The sequence below is a fragment of the Manis javanica genome, chromosome 8 (assembly GCF_040802235.1).
Source record: "Manis javanica isolate MJ-LG chromosome 8, MJ_LKY, whole genome shotgun sequence".
NCBI classification, from domain to species: domain Eukaryota; kingdom Metazoa; phylum Chordata; class Mammalia; order Pholidota; family Manidae; genus Manis; species Manis javanica.
Window position 1 is genome coordinate 24,887,677 of NC_133163.1, and position 15,161 is coordinate 24,902,837.

General features: G+C 49.3%; 1 protein-coding gene across 4 annotated transcripts in view; it reads right to left on the reverse strand.

Annotated features, from left to right (window-relative positions):
• Positions 1 to 15,161, reverse strand: part of TMEM63C (transmembrane protein 63C) — a 123,357-nt gene that overhangs the window by 107,561 nt on the left and 635 nt on the right. The window contains exons 1-2 of one of the 4 annotated variants that reach the window (XM_073242083.1): positions 14,104 to 15,092; positions 12,121 to 12,338 (exon numbers count right to left, since the gene is read on the reverse strand). The exons of 2 other annotated variants lie outside the window; for them this stretch is intronic. The gene's annotated coding sequence lies outside the window, so the exon portion shown is untranslated. Of the gene's footprint in view, positions 1 to 12,120; positions 12,339 to 14,103; positions 15,093 to 15,161 lie in introns of those variants that run through there. One more of the 4 variants, XM_037021569.2, reaches the window with a different exon arrangement.

Below are 15,161 nucleotides of genomic sequence, written 5' to 3' on the forward strand. Positions count from 1 at the left end.
AAGTGGGGAACTGCTCTCAGTTGTGGGATCCAGAGGATCAGACCCCTGGGACATATGAGGGAGTTGGAGACAAGTGCCCTCTTTTGACAGGGTCCTAAGGCCTGTCTGCCACCTATCAGGCCTGAAGCCCACACCCTACAGCGTCTAAGTGGTGGCCACAGTGACCCCCCACCACTGCCCCATAACACCCTGAGCTCTGGAGCAGAGCCTGGGAAGACTGCACCTTGGTCCCGCCTTCATGCCCCCTAGAGGCTGATGTAGTAATGGCACCTGCTCATACTTCTTTCCATATTCATTTATTCATGAATCTTATATATATTTAATGAGCACCAACTATGTGCCCAGTCTCTTCCAGGCACCAGCACTCGTAGGTAAACAAGATGGTGAGGTCCCTGCTATAGGGGTACTTGTCACTGTTCCCATGCACAGACTCCCACCCTCTAAATAAAATGGCCACTCTGCCATGTTGGTGGGCAGCAGGGTACATCACCTGGAGGGGAAGGATGTGGCAGAGAAGGCTGAAGGGCAGCTCAGGCTGCTTGGATGGAGCAGTCATTAGGAGGTGTCCCACCCCCAGTTCTGGCCATACTTAAGCAGTGGGATCAGAAGGGGAGGGTAGGACTCCTGGGTGATCCAGGTCTTGACTCTCTCCTGACCTCAAAGCTCAAGCTTGGAAGCCAGCAAGCCAACCCCAGCCTCCTGGAGGCTAAGCACTGTGAGGCTTGATATAGGGGGTGGGAACAATGGGGGGACCTTCAGGTGTCTGCTCCTAGCACATTGCCCAGTGAGGGGTGATGGTGGTGAGGTTGCCAGGTGTGGGACGTCAGTCGCATTTGTACACATCACCCTGTACTGTCGATGAAGAACATCAATAAAATATGTGACTTTAAGTTGGATTCGATATGATTGTATGGGCACTGTGGTTGGTAGTAGGGCTGGAAGGCTGGAATGCACTGATGCAGTCATACAAGCTGTCAAAATATTTAAGTTTAGTATTAAAAAATACCTTTTTTCCTGTAAGTAAATGACCACTGTCCAGACTTCCTGAGTAGCCCACCCTGCTGCCCCAGCAGCTCTGGCCCCTCCCTGGGATTCCTGGCTCTCCTCACAATCCAGTCATGAAAAAGGCAGTGCCTGGCGCCTGCGTGGGGCTCCCCAGGACCCTGCTCCTGCCCTTCAGCCAGTGTCTGTCGTGATTGGTCAGGCTTGCGCTGTGTGGTTGGTAAATGTGTGGATATCATCATTGGTTGGTAGCAATCTACATGCTGAGACTGGGAATCCATGGGAACCAGGGATGGAATGTCTAACCTGGGACCTTTCCTCCTTCTCCCACTCCTTCTCCTCCCCCTCCTTCCTGTGTCAGAGGACAGGTGGGGAGAGAATGAAGCAGGGGTCTACCTGCTCCTCCATCACAGCCAGAGCTGACCACTCCTGAGGGTTAGCAGGGCCCCCTGTCCTCCCAGTCCCTACAACACCTGGTGACCTTGTCCTGAGAGCAGCCAGGAGGGGGTTGAGTCCTGCAAGAAGGGAGTGGTCCCCGAACAGGTGAATGGGAGTGACCTCTGATGCATCCTAAAGATATGCAGGCCTAGACTGGTGGAGGACAAAGCTGCAAAGTGCTAGTTTTACTTGAGCTGTTGAAGATCATTCAGCATAGGCCATTTTTACACCTGGATCTGCATTCCCTGAACACACGCCACTAGGCAACCAGCAAGGCAGCCCCTAGATATTCTGCGGTGGGGGTGGGAGGATGAATGGAGATACCCTCAGCACCTTCTAGAGCATGGGCTGGCTACACTCCATAGCGCAGACCCACCTGCCTTGCTCACCATTGTGTCCTGGATGCCTAGCCAGGACTGGGCACATAGTAAGTACCCAATAAATATTGATCAAATCACTCCACATCTCTTCTTCCTCTGATATGCCCAGCACTGTGTAGGGCTGGAAGAGAAGATGAGACAACTATATCTTCCAGGGGTTCACATCCTGGGAATCCTGGGAGTGCTAGAAGGAGGAAGATAGCACAACCAGCTGTAGGGACCAGAGAGCTTCCACTTGGGCAGGGCCTGGAAAGATGGATGAGATTTTAGCAGGTAGAGAAGGACACAGAGGGCTTTCTGGGGAGGGGAAACAGTCCTGAAGCTTTAGAGTGATTATGGAACAGTGAGCATAAGGGGCAACACAGAGAGGCAGAGGGAGTTGAGACTAAGAGTTGGGACCTGAGCACAGGAGGCCTTGAATGCCAAGCTAAGAGATCTGGAGTGTATTTGACGGTTTTCTGTCAATAGGGAACCACTAAATGTTGTGAGCAAGGGAGCTGCATGATTAGACCTAGATTTCAGGAAGTGGGACCTTGGTGTGAAGAGTGGAAGTGGGAGGGACCCAGTAAGAGACATTCACTGTGATCTGAGTGTGCTGCAGCCAGCATGTGGGTGGGGATACTGGCTGTGGGCTGGCACAGAGAGGAAGGCATCAGAGACACTCATGGACATGGAACATGACTGGAGAGGCCTTGGGGAGGGGCCCAAGATGATCCTGAAGGTTGAGACAGGGTGGTCAAGGCCTCAAAGGACAGGCCATCAGAAGCACTGCACTGGGGAGGAGATCATGGCCCTGTGGTTCATTACCACTAGGGGTACTCGCCTCTGTCATTGGCCCTTTGGTTGCCATTGATGGCATCACTCTTATTTAACTACTCTGTAACCTTGTGAGGAGGAAGGGGTGCAGGGCAATCTGTACATGTACTTTGCAGCACAACTGTCGGATTCCCCAAGCTGGGGGCACCATCTGCCTGTGGCAGCAGAGGGCATGTGCCCTCTGGCCTATACACCCAGTGTCCGGTGGAGTGAGACACTTGGCTCCCCAGTGGCTCAATATTCCCATCTGGAAAGTGGGCACTTTGCTTTGGCCCATGCTGTAATGTTGCACGAGGCAAAAAAGGAACTGCCACGTTCTAGGGTTCAGGAATCAAAGAAGCTTAGGGAAGAGGATGAACTTGAGAAGACCTGAGCCACATCCCCTTCCCCGCTCCAGTCTTCCAAGGAAGCCAGTCCTTAGGGCCCAATGGCCACCTTTAGCCAGTCTCCTTTCCTAAGAATATGGCTGTCCTCATCACTCCATGCATTTGATCCCTCAGGTTCCCTGGCTCCTCTCTGTACCCTGTGTTCCAGCTGGCCCCACTGTTCCCTTCCTCTCCCTCCTGCCCTGCCTCTGGGCATACTCTCAGGGATGCAGGGAGGAAACCCTTCTGCTGGAGAAAAGGAGGGGATGGACAGGGAGCAACGATGTATTGCTCCTGCTTTAGCTGAGATGCTTTAGAGATGAAGCAGAGCCTTGGACCTTGTCACCAACCAGGATGAGCCTGCTGGCAGGGTGAGGGGGTGTTGGCCTCTAGCTCTGCCCTCATTCCTCTTTCTGTGGGTAGTGCTGGCTCAGCTCCTCCATTCATTCCTCAGACATTCACTGATGCCGACTTGATGCCAAGCATGATGCCAAGAACCAGGAATGCAAAGATGAATGAAACCCATTACCTGACCTTAGGAAGCTCACAAGGAAGAGGGCTGATCACAGATAGCTGTAGCATGAGAATGCTGAAGGGAGAGAGAAGGAAAGTGTGCTAGGATAGGCTGGCAGACTTCCCAGAGGAGGCAATGTAGGGTCATGCAGGACGAATAGGAGCTGGCCAGGCAGAAAAGCAGGGCTGTGAGTGGGAGTGCAGTTAGGAGGGACTCTCCAGAGGCAGGACTGCCAGGTGATTTCTGGGAATTACAAGCCTCCACTTAGGAGGGATGGGGGCATAAGTATGCATCCTGAAGGCAGAGTCAGAGATTTTAGTGTTCAGCCACATTCCCTGTGGACCCCGCCTCTTCCTTCTGATCACTTCTCACAAAACCCTGACTCACCCCAGCTCAAGGGTGTCTCACTTGAGTCAAGCAAGAAGGGGTGTCTAGTTTTTCTAATGATCAACAGCATCCTCCAGGTTGGAGATCAAAGGCTGAGGGTCCCAAAGCTACTGGCCAACCCAAGTGGGAGCACCAGAGGCCCTGGGGCCTCTCTCTGGGCCCAAGGAGAGGCCTCTGGGAGCCCCCATCACTCTCGCCTTCCTGTACAGCAAATGGGCGGGAAGGAAACTGTTTCTACCAAGACTTCCAGGAGTTGGAGTAGAAAAGGCTGAAAACTCTGAAATGTCGGAGTGACCTTTCATGACGCACAATCTCCTCATGGTGATGAGCGAGACCCGTGTCCCCTTGGTGGCCCTCTGTGCCCTGTGGGCATCATTCCCCTCCCCATAGCCCACCTCTTCTATTAGCCCAGGCCTCTCCCAGTCCCACTACATGTCCCCAGGGCCTTCCCTCAACTGGCCCCCATGGAAATCTTCCAGCACACTCTGCTGCTCTCCCCACTCCCTCCTTCCTGTGCGGGTTTTGTCTCCCAATTCTACTAAATGTTGGAAGGCAGGAATGGCGGTGGGGAATCCTCTTGTTTCTCCTAGTCCCTAGCATGTTGTGTGGGGCATTGATACCATTGCTACTGTAGTAATTCCACTATGAGTAAAAGTAACCTGCATTTACTGAGCACTCACTACATACCAGGCCCTGTTCATATACACACTTTACCTGTATTGACTATGTATTCCGCATAGCAACCCTTTGAAGTATGCTTTATTATTAACCCTTTTTCCAGGTAAAGAAACAGGCACAGAGAAGTTATATAACTTGTCCCCAACCTTGAGCCTAATAAGTGGCAGAGCTAGGATTCAAACAAGGCTGCCTGCTCCTGAGTTAAATTTTTAACCCAAACACTAGACTGCCTTTCTATTGTGGACTATTGTAAACATCTAATAAATTGCCTGCTACAAAGTAACAAGGAGTTGTTTTCACTCATTAATTCATTAACTGATTCATTTATTCAACATGTTTAATGAGCACCTACTATTCAATAGGCCCTCATGGATACAGAGAGAGGAACTGGGCTAAGCCTCCACCTTCACAGAGTTGACAATTAGCTGTTTAAGGTGACTGTGGGTGAAAACAGTCTGGCTTCAGGCCCTGTGGGGTGTATCTGGTCTCTCCTAGACTGATGGTATGAGCAGACTGCTTGGACCAAGCAGCATCTTCTGAGGCTGACTGTGGCAGTCTGAGGACAATCCAGGCTGGGGACCCTACCCCAGGGCTTGAGGGTGACACCTAGCCAGGGGAAAAGCTATTTCTGGGCTGCTGCCCTTCCCAGCAGGGTCAGGGTGCCTGCAGGAGGGGACCAGACACTGCTAGAAGGCAGACACCAGACGGACATCACCACACCCACTGGCTGGAGACCAGGGTTTGGGAGGCACCAAAGACTCTAAAACAGAGCAGGCTCCAAAGACAAAAACATCTGCCAAGCTCATCGAAGACATATGGGAAAGGAGAAGGCTCCTGAGGGGTTGAAGGAAAGGCTGGTGAGGTGGGATCTCATGTTAATGCCTGGCCCCCAATTAGGCAGCCTTAGCGCCAAGCCCTCCAGGCAGGGAGCAGGGTGCTGACCTGGAACCCTGAGCCAGAACAGCAGAGAGCAGGTGCCATGAGGCCCAGGGAGGAGGCAGTCCATCTGTGTGCTCCTTCCCAGAGTCCCTGTCCCTAAATGCCCCCTTTCTGGCCTGCTTGTGGTACCCGAAATCCCTATGTTATCTCCTTAAAATAACACTGTCCCCACAACCCCTCCTCTCAAATTCTGGGATTTGCTTGAGCTGCCTTCTTCTTTCTGACAGCTGAAAGCTGGGCCAGAACTGTCTAAAAATCTAATGGGGATTTTTAGATAGGAGGGGAGAGGAGGCCTCCTAGGCAAGAGGTACTATTTGGGGAGGGATCCCTGCAGGAGCTGTGGAAGGGGCTCAGGCCTAAGTAAGTTTACAGCTTGGGGCAGGAGGGGAGTGGCTGGCCAGAGGGCAGGAACTAGGCCTGGCTGGACCAAACTCAGCAAGAGGGCTCACATTCCCATCTAGATATGGCACCTTGGAAAATCACCATACTGTGAGCCCGGAGTGCCCAGTGGTTCTTCTGCTGAGTCCCTTTGTGACCATGGGCAAGTCACTGGACATCTGACTCACTCAGACTTAACCAAGAATTGGATACGCTTGCCCCTCAGTGAGGCTCATTGTTTGAATGACCCCGGGGAGGGGCAAGCCAGTCTACTTTGCCACAGCCTCCACCTCTCCCCACAGTCCAATACAGAGCTACCCACACTTTTCCCCTGTCTGTTTGGCTCCTGGAGGCTTCTGAGTTGGTGACCCCTAAGCTTCAGGAATGTTGAGTCCTAGTCCCAGTGATGCCTTAGATAGGTTGTGTGACCTTCAACAAGTCATTGGGCCCAGTCTGGCAAACCTGCTTAGTGTGTTGTGCTGAGGATGGTGGGGAGAAGGCAGGAATAGTTCTTAAGAGAAAATAGTTCTTAATAGTTCTTAATGGGGGCAGGGGATAACCAAGGAGGTGAAAGACCTATACTCTGAAAACTACAAGACACTCATGAGAGAAGTTAAAGACACCAATAAGTGGAAAGATACCCTATGCTCAGGGACAGGAAGAACTAATATTGTCAAAATGGCCATCCTGCCTAAGCAATCTACAGAGTAAATGCAATCCCTATCAAAATACCAACAGCATTCTTCAATGAACTAGAAAAAAATAGCTCTAAAATTCATATGGAACAACAAAAGAACCCAAATAGTCAAAGCAATCCTGAGAAGAACAAAGCTGGGGGGATTATGCTGCCTAACTTCAAGCTCTACTACAAAGCCACAGTAATTGAAACAATTTGGTACTGGACCAAGAACAGACCCATAGATCAATGGAATAGAATAGAGAACCCAGATATAAACCCCAGGATATATGGTCAATTAATATATGATAAAGGAGCCATGGATATACAATGGGGAAAAGATAGCCTCTTCAACAACGGTGTTGGCAAAATCGGACAGCTACATGTAAGAGAATGAAAATGGATTATTGTTTAACTCCATGCACAAAGGTAAACTCAAAATGAATCAAAGACCTGAATGTAAGTCATGAAACCATAAAATTCGTAGAAGAAAACATAGGCAAAAATCTCTTGAACATAAACATGAACATCTTTTTCCCGAATACATCTCCTCAGGCAAGGGAAACAAAATCTAAAATGAACAAGTGGGACTATATCAAATGTAAAAGCTTCTGTACAGCAAAGGACACCATCAGCAGAACAAAAAGGCCCTCTACAGTATGGGAGAACATATTTGTAAATGACTTATCCTATAAGGGGTTAGCATCCAAAATATATAAAGAACTCACATGCCTCAACACCCAAAAAACAAATAAACCGATTAAAAAATGGGTGGAGGATCTAAACAGACACCTCTCCAAAGAAGAAATTTTTCATGGCCAATGAAAAGATGCTCCACATTGCTATCATCAGGAAAATGTAAATTAAAGCCACAATGAGGTATCACCTCACACCAGTTAGAATGGCCAACATTCTTAAAAGACAACAATAAATGTTGGCAAGGATGCAGAGAAAGGGGAACCCTCTGACACTGTTGGTGGAAATGTAAATTACTTCAACCACTGTGGAAAGCAGTATGGAGGTTGCTCAGAAAACTAAAAACAGAAATAAATACCATTTGACCCAGGAATTCCACTCCTAGTAATTTACCTGAAGAAAACAAGATTCCTGATTCGAAAAAACATTTGCACCCCTATGTTTATCGCTGCACTATTTACAATAGTCAAAATATGGAAGCAATCTAAGTGTCCACCAGTAGGTGAATGGATAAAGATGTGGTACCTATACAGAATGGAATATTATTCGGCCATAAAAAGAAAAGAATTCCTACCATTTGCAGCAACATGGATGGAGCTAGAGGGTATTATGCTCAGTGAAATAAGCCAGTTGGAGAAAGACAAGTACCAAATGACTTCACTCATTTGTGGAGTATAAAAACAAAGCAAAACTGAAGGAACAAAATAGCAGCAGACTCACAGAATCTGAGAAGGGACAAGTGGTTACCAAAGGGAAGGGGTTGGGGAGGGTGGTGGGGAGGGAGAAGGGGATTAAGGGGCAATATAATTCTCAATCACAATATAGGTAGGTCACGGGGAAGGCAGTACAGCACGGAGAAGACAAGTAATGAGTCTATAGCATCTTAGTACGCTGTTAGTGACTGTAATGGGGGCGTTGGGGTCGGGTAAGGACTTGACAGTATGGGCACATGTTGAAACTACAACGTTGTTCATGTGAAACCTTCATAAGATTGTATGCCAATGATACTTTAATTATTTAAAAAAAGGCAATGGGGGGTTATGACTTCAAGTTGTAAAGACAGGGGAGAGAAAATGACATGAATGTGGTTTTGGTGGAGTCCGAGAGACAGCAGAGGTCACCACAGCAGGCGTAGGCTGCTCCTGCCTTTACTCAGACCGCAAGGATTGCTTCATGGACCAGCTGGAAAGAGCCAGGAGCCCTGAGGTGGGACGCCGAGGCGGCCCGCGAACAGGCAGCGAGGCCGGTCCACCTGAGCGCCTGACAGCAGAGGCGAATTCCCTCGCACGCGCTGGTCAATTAATGAACGTAGAAGCAGCGAGGGGGGACGACGGCTCGCCGGAGCAAGGATTTAATTAGCAAGGCTTTCAGGAGAGACAATTAAATTACAAGACACAACGGTGCACTCCGAAGAACAGGAACCCCCTAAACCGACTCCTCAGGCCCCGCGCGCCAGGACCGTATTTCCGCAGCCGGGGCCCCAGCTGCGAGACGAGGGCGGCGCGGAGCAGGGTCTCCGCCGCGGGCTGTTGTGTTCCAGTGTTTCGCGGCCCACCCGGCGCCCGCTGCCGTGCCTCGGCTCCGCCGGAAGGGGGCACCGCCGGGCCGCGCACCCGGCCCCCGGGGGCCGGCGCTCAGCTGGAATAGGTTGAGCGCAAGGGGAGCACCAGGAGCGACCCAAGCCCAGGACTGCAGGGTTTCTTGCCTCGCCAAGCACAACTGGCTTCAAGGGGCCGGACTCGTGCTGCTAATAGTAGTCTGACCCGTATCTACTCGTTAGAAAAGTGGGAAGAAACCGAAACCGACTTGATCGAGGGAAATGGGGTCAGGGAGTGAGAGGACAGGGCAGTCTTGTCCACATACTGCCCCTCCCCTGTGCATTACCTTCTGGGAGGTTCTTAGCGCTCACGACCTCGCTCTCATCCCTGTCGCCCTAATGCAAGCCCCACTGTGGCACAGGGTCACCCCACCCCATCTCCTCCCTACCACCTGGTAGTATTTTTGTTTGTGACAACAGCGACCATGCTTTAACTCATATTAGATCCAAGCCACGTGGTGAATACCTGGCCTGGGGAAACACTGCATCATGATAGCCCAGATCTGTTTAAGAGGAAACGAGCTCAGAGAGGCAGAGGAAGTTGCCCAGGAACACACAGCTGTTAAGTGATAAGGTGGGCATCATGCCCCATTGCCCTCTGAGCTCTTCTCCAGCAAGGGAGCACCTGTTTTTATCCCACCCTGAGCACGGAGCTTTTCTCATAGTAGGCACTCAGTAGGGATTTGTTGAATGAATGGCAGGTGTTTCCTTGTCTGTCAGCGAGGGTGCTAACAGCTGAGAGGCTGTGTGAAATGAGACAATGTGTGATGTGTGCAAAACACCTGGCATCACACTTGACGGCTGTGAGCATGTAGTAAGAGCTGGTGCGAACGCTGCTCTAACTTGACAGTGCACAGGAATCACCTGGGGATCTGGTAAAAATGCAGATTCCAAATCAGCTGGGCCTATGAGTCTGCATTTCTAACAAGCTCCTGGGAGGTGGGATGCTAGTGATCACACTACATGCGCCAGTGAGGCTAGTTAGTCTCTCCTTCTCCCCCACTCCCCCAGCCCCATCCAATCCCACAATAGGGAGCCATCGCCACAGTTCCAGTCTTGTCTCAGCATTTGCAATCATCTGAGGAGCTTTAAAAATTACTGGTGAGGGTGGGGTAGGGGAGGTCCTACCTTCCAACAAATCTGGTAGAGTTGGTCTGGGGTGTGGCCTGGATAGTCGCATGTTATAAGCTCCCCAGAGATTGCCACTGTCCAGCCATGGCTAGAGCCACTGCAGCAGAGGTGCCTGGGGTGGGCAGTAAGGCCAGCAGGGGTTTTGGGCAAGTTCACCTGAAACAGGTGTGGAGGACCGACTGTGTAGGACACTGGTGACTGTCACCAGCTAGGCTGCACCGAGTGTGAGATTAAGGATCCTGGCTAGGGTGGAGCTGATAGTCAAGGCTCGTGATTTGTCTGTAGCCCCCCCCCTCTGGCTATACAGCCCTGAAGAGGGGTGAGGCCTGGGACAGGCTGGGGAGAGTGCTTGCCAAGCGCTCTGCAGGGTGTGTCCTAAGGAGGGGCTCTGTTCTGGGTGCAGCAGAGTGAGGAAGGCAGGAGGGGAGCCAGGCTATAGGTAGAAGGAAAGGTTGACCTTGGATCTAGGTCAGCCCAGCTGGCCCCACAGTCACTCCTTGAACAGCATATTTCACCTGCAGCAACAATTTTATGATAACTGTTTGTTGAGCACCCACCATGTGGAACCACTGTACTAGACACTGCACACATGGCACAATAATCTTTCAGAGTAGACAGTACTAACAAATGGGGAAACAAGGCCCGGAGAGTCTCTATAACTTGCTGGGAGCCCACAGAAAACAGATCCAGGTCCAAAGCCATGATATTCTCATCACGATGCCTGAACTCAAGCTCTTTCCTTTGGCTAAAACATCATTGCCCTTCCTCTAAGCTTATCTAAACAGCATATTCCAAGGCTGAGCTCAGATCTCAACTCACCTTGAGTTCCTTGCCAGGCCTTGGAGAGCCCCTGCAGCTCTGGCCTGTAGTTGGCCCTGGGCACTAGGCCAGGCTACCTTGTGTTGCTGCTTTCCCTGTGAGTCACATCTGGCTCAGCTGTGAGGGCTCCAGGGCTGGGACTGCATGTGTCTCTCTCTAGGCCCTGCACCTCTGTAAGTATTTAGCATTGCTGCCCAGGAACCAGGTGGAGGAAAGTGAGGTGCCTATAGTGCAGAGTGAAGGACCCACACTTGGTGCCTGTGAACGCTACTGCTGGCTGCAGCTGGGGAAGGCTGGGGAAGGCAAGTGCAGGTGCTGCTGTGTGTGAGCTCAGAGGTCGGCAGGTGAGCCACCAAACAGGATAATCCACTTCCAAGAACTCTTTATTAGTGTGCCCGGGTGTTGGAGTGAACTTATAAGCTAATTAATATATGGCGCCTACATCAGCACTTCTGTTCTCAACAGTTTAATGTTAAGGATTCATGCCCTAATCAAAGGATGCCAAACCTAAAGGTTATTAAATGTTAATCTTCAAAATAAAACTAGGAGTAGAAAATATCACCTTGCCTGGTTTTACACACCCAACTTTAAGACCTAGTGAGACTCAGACCATCAAAGAGATGATTGACTAGTTGACTGTCATTGCTGCCCTCCCACTAGAATATAAGCAGAGACCATGCCTGTTTCATTTACCATTTTATACCCACAGCTAGATCAGCACCTGGGCCATAAGCTTGTTGGCAATATGTTTGTTAGCCTGAAGTAACAATGACAAGGTCTTGGTTAAGTAAGCTTTGGGAATCATTAAAACTTCCAGGGGAAGTGGAAATAAACAGGGTTTAAGAATAATACAAATTTGGGGGGAGGAAGGAGGGTGAGTGAAAAACAGAGTAGTGGAGACCACATATTTGAGGATTTGTAAAGGTCCCCAAAGAGGGACCTACCCTGGGGCTGACCTGTGCTGTCAGGTGCCTTCTCACCTCTGACCCTGTGGGCTACAGAGCCCTTTTGCCCTCAATTAAAAAAAAAAACAAACAGTGGCAGAGACATTTACCACTGAGTGTGCTCCCTCCCACCTCTCCCAATCCTCTGCACTTGGTGGGGTCAGGAGGCCAGTCCCGTCTCTGTGGCCCAGTCTGAACAGTACAACCAGCAACATTAGTAACTTCCTGGCTAGGGGCTTCACAGCCTGATGCTCAGAAAATGCTTCAAGAGTGAAAGCAGCTCAGGCTATAAAGCACAAACTTCCAAATACATCTTGACTAGACAGGCATTGACTTGGAGGCTTTAAAAAAAGTTCTCACCTTCAAGTTACTCTGGTCTCTCTCGGCCTGCCAGAGCACCAGAGCCATTAGAGAAAGCACGCCATCTAAACCATGCCTGGAACTTCGCTGTTGGCTGTGGGTATCCTGGGCTACTTGCTTTGGCGGATCATTCCCTTCCTCTGTGTTTTGCTCAAGTGAACGCTCATTCGCATTTCCTGCGCAGCCCAGTGACAGCTCAGAGAAGCCCAGAAGCCTTGCTGAAGAACACAGGGGAGTCAGAATTAAACTTTCACTAGGAGAACCACCTAGTGGGAGCCAGTTTTCCTGCATATTAGATCTGGTGCAGGGCCTGCTGTGGGTACCATTTTTTATGTGTGGTTATCTTTAAATTCTCTTCCTCTACCTTTGGGGCAATTTATTAACTTGTGTAAAGGATGAGCAGAGACGATGATTTCAGCCCAGCTCTCTGCAGGAGTGTTACGGCTTTACCATGTATGACAGCAGCAGGTCTTGGTTTTTTAGCCAGGACCCAGGAGCTGCCTTGCTCTCAGCCCTGGATTAAGGGTGGGCTCCAGGCCAAGCGCTGCCATCTGCCACCCAGTGATCAAAGGCTTGTGGGTGCCCCCAGAGAACAGAGGCCCCGGCCAGCCTGCTATAGAGACATTTATCAGAATTACTGAGCACATCTCCAAGGCCACTGTAATTCCAGAGATAAAGTGAGTCTTTAGGAAAATTAAAGGCAGCTATTTTTACTCTCAGGCTCAAGCCACCCCTCAGAAGCCTCCTTCCAAACGCTAATGTTCAGCCTATGGGGGCCCTCACACGCGCTGGCCTCAGGATCCTGCCTTCAGTTTTTATCCCCCTTCGTTTCTTAACAGCTTCCACCCACTTGCTGTGTTAACTTCATACTCCACAGGCTTTTCTTTCTGGTTTGCTCATCTCTCCCAGCTGCTGTAATTTGAGGAAGGAACCATACAGACTGCTCGTTCAAGCAATTCTCTAATGTCTTGCATAACCATCTTTCAGAAAGCGAAAGAGATAGGAAAGCCACGTGTTCTAAGAATGAGGGAGGAATTCTGAGAGGAAAAAGTCAGAGTTGTCACCGGACTTCATGGACCCACGGAACGGCTCCTTCCAGGGAACCCAAAGCTGGGTTGATATTTGCTGCCTTTCCATGAGTTATGAATGAGATTTTAGTAGAAGACAGTTTTAATTATTCCAAGCAATGACAACCCTTAAGTGGTGGAATGCTATCGCTTGAATTCCATCCCGGGGTTTGTGGGCAGGGAGGCTACCTTGCTCAATGGAGTGCTTTTAACACTTTGGAGACATCATTTTTTGGTACCCCACCATAATCTCAGGATGTCAAGTAGACAGCAAGGATTACTCCCCTCCTCTTATATAGAGGCTGTTCCCTGCTGCCTCTCTCTCCCTAGCCATTCTGATCTTGCAGTGTCGCCAGGCAGACCTCTCCCCATCCCTACCGTGCTTGCCCTGGATAAAGGCTGGGACCAGAATAAAGTCCTTACAAAGTGCTTCCTCGTTTACAGTCTGTGACTGTTTACCTTAAAAATGTTAAACCAACCTAGGAGGCTCCTTAGGACATATGCAGAAACATCCTCCTTGGTTGTGGGGAGAGAAATCTCGAATGAAATAAAAGCTGACATACTCCCCCAAATATAAAACCAGTTATTTCCTTCATTGCAGATGAAAGGAAAGAGCTGTTTGCATATGACTGATTAGGAAAGGCCATGATTTGATTTAACCCCCAATCATATCATTCTCTGTGGTTAGTAATTGAGAGCAGCCTTTTATATAGGGATTGAGTCCATGTTAGCTGCAAGCAGGTGAACCTAAGGCAAAAGGAATGCAGACCGGCAAAATGCTTCTCTCAGAGTCACATCTAACTTAAAAGCCTGATAGAACAATTTAACAGAAAATAATCTTACCAGAGCACTACGAATCTACTTTGTAGGCACCCCAGGTTTTATTTCAATTTAATCTGTTAATTTTATAGCTCACCTGTAACAGCTGGAGATCTTAAAAACGGTCAGAACTGGGAAAAAATAACCAGTTCCAATTCTGTATGATTCAGCTGAGAGGAGTGACACCTAGAGACTTTCAGTGACTTGGCCAAAGTCACCCAAGTTAATGAGTAACAGCTGTGACAAGTGCATGCAGGTCTTTAGATCCCCTCACACCAGGCTACAATCTGCAGTGACACCATGAAAGATGTGGATTAAGCAGACATATCCACCAACAGGCATCCTACCTAGGTGGACAACTATGTCCGTGTACCGGAACCATGCCGAGGGACCAAGAGCTACAGGCACAAACGTGGTTTTCTCGTTCTCATAGGATCCACTCTGTGCCTCTTGTTTCTCTGGGTTACACCTCTTATGGAAGCATGGCTCTGTTTGAGAAGGGGCCTCCTCTAGCCACATTTACTCATCTTTATTTAGTTTTTGTGCTCTTATAGACATATTTTTAGAAGTTACTTCTGAATTGTGTAGGACAGAAATACTGTTTAAGAATTAGACTATGGCAACCCTCTAGGCTTTAAGGGAGGATAAGCTTTTAACTTTTCTAGTTAGGGTCTTAAGATTCAAGGGAGGGGCATCCTGACTGGCCTTGGGAAGCAGGGAGGACTCAGGTCTCCTCATCGAGACTCTGTAGGTGAACCATGATGAGGAGCATGACATTAGGAATCAACTCTTAAGAAGCATTGAGGAAGGCTTGGAGTTTACTTGCTAAGGACCTCTTTGTTTTTAGAAAGATCTTCACTTAATGAGGCTTTCGTTTATCCCAGTGGACAACTGTAGTAGTTTTGTCATTAAAAAATTCTATTTGTGGAAGTGTCAGGTCAGTTGAAGAAATCACTGGAGTGTATTCTACTCTCACTCCACCCAACCCACCCAACATAAACTTCTAAGCCTTAGGGAACACTGGTCTATTCGTTTGCCTCAACATTGCCTGCATTTCCTTTTAATTTAAGTTCACACTGGTGAAGTCTGACAAGGAATTTCCACACCCCCAGTATCTAGCCCCAACATTCCTACAAGATGTGAGTACATATGTTT